Raw genomic sequence first — 4,479 nt, forward strand, 5'->3', positions numbered from 1 at the left:
CGCCACACCCCACTACACGACCTGGCAGCAGCTACAGGGGATGCACGTGAGGCCTGGAAAAGCTGGCCAGAGGGAACTGAGATAAGGGCTGGCGGTCTGACACAGCCACAAAGAAGAGAGCCACAGGAGTCCCAGAGGAGACACATCAGGGGAGGAATGCTAGAGTTCCTGGCTAGTGCCCCAGCAGTATTGAGGGGTTTTGTCAGATAAGAGGCAGGTGGACAGGAAAGAAATGGCCCTTGCTAGGGCTGGCTTCCCTCCATTTACGTCACTTGGCCTGTCTGCTGTGTTGGTATAAGTTGCCACTCCTCCCTTCTCCTCAAATGGAGCAAGGAGGGAGGTGGGGGGCCATAGATTCCATAGCAGCTTCCCTTGTATCTGTCTGTAGCACTCTGTCCTGTTCAATGGAGGCAGCTCCCTTGGTTCAGGGAGGCAACACCTGTCTTGCAGTTTTATCCTCCACGTACTGGCCACTCTCTGTCTTTGGTTTGCTCTCTATCGCAGGGGAGAAAGCGCCAGGGAAACACTCTGCTGCTGTAACTCTTTGTTGAGGCAGAGAGAGGCCCACTGGGGACTATCACCAGGAAGATGAACAGCAGACCTCCCGATAGCCATTTGGTGAATTGTCGGAAAGAAGCAAAATTGAAGCTGCAGTTATTGGAGCATCAAAAAGATCTTAAAGCATATCGGAGCAGGCTGCCTGTCAGCCAAACTGATGGCGGAAGTGTCCACCCAACACTTGGGGGCTGAGGAACTGAAGGGTGCAGGAAAGAATTGTTCACATGAAGTACACAACTATGACCACCACTAGTCCAAGATAGGTTTCAGAGTAACAGCCATGCTAGTCTGTAGCCGCAAAAAGAAAAGGAGGACTTGAAAAGGAAAAGCTCACTTCAACTTTTTTCTACTGCATGCATCCGATGAAGTGAGCTGTAGCTCACAAAAGCTTATGCTCAAATAAATTGGTTAGTCTCTAAGATGCCACAAATCCTCCTTTTCTTAGTCCAAGATAGTGGCTGACAGACAGGGCACCTGCGGGGATCTAAGTGAGTTGGTGTTCCCACTTTACATTCTATACAGCGTAACCGCTGGCTGCGTATAGACAGGTTAAAGTATTCGCAACATATGGTCTTTGAAATTAGCAGCTATTTCAATACTATTTCCCTCCCAATAGACGTGCCTGGATCACATGCGTAGCTGGAGGCAGGTTAAGAGCATGGCAAACAATATTTGTTTCCTGGAGTCTAGAGCTCTTATGATTAAAGAGGTGATTTATTTTGTTTTTCATCATCCCTTTTCTCAGCACACTGCTGAATTACTGCATCAAACTGCACCTGTTACGTTAGTGACTATAACGGGCTTGTTTCGTCTCTGAGAGCTGGCTGGTCAACCTACAGTTTTTTGCACCAATTTAATGACCAGTTTTAGTTAACTTGGTGCAAAAACTTTCTGTAGACCAGCCCTCACTTACACCAGTGTAAACTCACTGAATACAAAGGGATAACTTCTGATTCTCATTGGTTGAAGAATCAGACCCATTGTTTGTATTGGTTTATCCGCCTCAGAGAGGAGTGAAAGTGGGGAGTGGGTAGCAGATCAGGCAGTGTGCATAATGATTTCAAATTGCTGGCGACACCCTGTTTATAGGTATACAGAGGCACCAAGAATTGTGCCTGTGAATGCGAATGCTATAAATACCTGTGCACACCACCAACCCAGTGGAATCTTTTGCCAGGTTGAATAGCAGTAAATGATCAACTTAGATTTTCCAGATTGTCTGGGGGTTAAGTATCTTAAAATCCCTTTGGTGAAGGTAAAGTGAGTGCATAGCTAGGGCTGTGTGCTGATCTGTAACCGGATCTTGCTGGAATACTCTAGCATGGGTGGCCTTCAGGAAGGAAGGCAGGCATTTACTGGGGTGGGGTGGACAGTTAAAAATTAACAGAATAAATCTGGCTTTATGGTTCTAAATAAGACCTTTCAGCCGTGACTATCACCTGGAAGATGAACAGCAGACCTCCCAATATCCATGGTGAACAGTCAGAACAGTCAGAAAGAAGCAAAATGGAAGTATACTGGCTGCCTGAGACAAACAGCTGTATGTTCATTCTCAAAGTCGGGATATTTTTAAAAATAATAATAATAACCTTAGGTGACAATAGAGTTGTGACATGTTAACCCTAGATAAATGCCTTATAATATATAATAATTACATTGGGGAGGGGTGAACCAGTATGGAAAAATTAAGAACAATTTCTCCTCTCAACTTTTGCCCCAAACCTAAACTGAATTCAAAATCAACCCTTTTGGGTGGTAGAAGAAGAGATTATAAAAACGCCACCCTCTTCCTCCCACTTTTTTTCCTCCCCATTTCCAGGAACCTCTGTGCTGCCAGAATTTAGCCCAAACCCAAAGTGAAAAGGCCAAAGTACTAGGAGAGTGGCTTTTCTTGTACTATTTCTAGCCAGACTAGAAGCAAGGAACACTGAAACTTCATTAGAAAGCCTGATCTTTTAAATTTCCAGGACAATTTTGTTATCTTGAAAGGTCCAGATAAGCCTCTGAGCTCACTTCTGAATGCTTCTTAGAAATTAGCTGAACCTTTCTGAGGCTTGTCCATTGCTAATGATAATTGCTTAATGATGTGACATGAAATTCCATCACCTTAAAACAAAGAAATCCATCTGTTTTTGATTAAGGGAGCTTACATTAAGGTACCTGGGACCACAGATATCTAAGGCCACCTAAACATCCTTGTGCAATGTCTAACATTTTATGGGATGCTACTGTAATTCTGTAGGGCTTAATCGTTGAGCCAGTGTGCAGACTGAGTGGTTGGGCTTCTCATTTGCACATGGAGGAAGGACTCCTTGTCCCAGCCTGCAGGGTGCTAGTTGCAATATCCCCTTAACCCTTTAAAGGGGGAAGAGAGGAAATGATGGAATCCCTGCAGTGACATAATCCACATCACCTGACCCTGCTTTTTTTGAGGCCAGCCTGCCTGCCTCCAATCCCTTTTTACTGGGGTGCAGGGAGCCCCTGCCAAGCAGAACTCCCTGCACCGCAAGAAGGAGCATACAAGGGTGCAGGCACTCTCCAGGTGAGTCCTTCAGTTTCTGAAGTAGACTCTCACTTCCCTCCAGTAGAGGTGGGCGCACAATTTGAGAAGTAATTGAATGAGAGGCTGCAGCACCCTACAATTAAAGGGGCCCTATACCCCAGAGCCTTTAGCGCTTTCATAACCTCAGCACTGCAAATACCAGCTTTTGGCAAAGCTGAATTATTTTTGTTAACTGAAGTGGGGAGAAGGTTGCTGGAGTTTGTGTATTTTCAAGGCTGCGGGTAACAGGAATGGGAGAAACCCCCCAAGAACGTTTTGAAAGAACGATTAGAATCGTACTTTCAGATTAACCCTTTGATTTTCAGCCTGGCTAGCCAGACAGATCCCCTGGATTTGGATCATTCTGCACTCAGCAGCACTTTTTGACCTTTGCTCCTACTTCTCAAGGTCTGCTTCCTCCCCTGCCAAAGCAACGTCTGTGTCAGTCTCTTTCCATGTACCACTTTAAACTAATGGCCTCCTCCTCTACATCTGAACAGGTGTCTTGTTCTTACGGACCATAATGGCAGCTGGGAGATGATTCCACTGTGCTACACAGTCAACCCTGGACCTAAGGAAATAATTGCATTTTGGTGTCTGCAGCAGTCATGAGAGACTTACCCTACCCCAATGTCACTGGGATGAGATGGGCACTGTTTTCATTATTACTTGGCATGCATGTCTTTGTTTACCAGTGCTGGGTATGCAGCCTCTGATAAAGGTGATTAATTACTACTCACTGTTTGCTGTTGGAGGCTCCTCTGTCCCTCTGTTCAAAATTCACCCTTTATTGTTGTGGTGACTGATTACTGAATTTTCATAACACAAGGAAACAGATTTTAATAAATTTAAAGTAAAATTAGTGCTTAAGAAAGCAGTTATCACCAATGCCCTAAGGTTCAAAATCATGTGTCAGACCCCTAAAATCATGAGATTAAAAACCTATGGTGTTTTTGGGCTGTCTTTTAATTTTTGACTCCTCCTGCTCCCTCCCCGCGTGGTGTGTGTGTGTGTGACAAATAGTGTTGCCAATGCTCCCAAATTTATTAAGATTATTTTGGCCCCTGGCTGCAGGATCTCTTACCCTCCCTCCCCCATGTCTACTCATCCCCAGCCTATCAGTTCTGTCCCCTCAGCCTCACCTCCACTCCTTCTACCTCTCCTGGGGCTCTTCACCCCCGCCCCCCCTTCCAGGCCTGGGACAGCTGCATCAGGGTCCCCTCTTCCCCAGGCTGGGGTCAGAAGCTCCAGGGCCTCTTCACCCTCCTTTGCCCTTTCCCAGGTGAAGAGTCTCCCTTTATTTCTGGGACTCCTGCAACCCCCTTCCACTTACCAGGGGCTCTGTGTGTCCTCCTCCCCCATACCATTGTTCCCCATTC

The 4,479-nt window shown here is 46.0% G+C and overlaps 1 long non-coding RNA gene across 1 annotated transcript; it reads left to right on the forward strand.

Annotated features, from left to right (window-relative positions):
- Positions 1-2,713: 2,713 nt before the first annotated feature.
- Positions 2,714-4,225, forward strand: LOC122462263. Its single transcript, XR_006284731.1, has 3 exons — positions 2,714-3,100; positions 3,427-3,508; positions 3,601-4,225. It is a non-coding gene; the product is annotated as an uncharacterized LOC122462263 (long non-coding RNA).
- The last annotated feature ends 254 nt before the right edge of the window (positions 4,226-4,479 follow it).

Source organism: Chelonia mydas, chromosome 1 (genome assembly GCF_015237465.2).
Source record: "Chelonia mydas isolate rCheMyd1 chromosome 1, rCheMyd1.pri.v2, whole genome shotgun sequence".
NCBI classification, from domain to species: Eukaryota; Metazoa; Chordata; order Testudines; family Cheloniidae; genus Chelonia; species Chelonia mydas.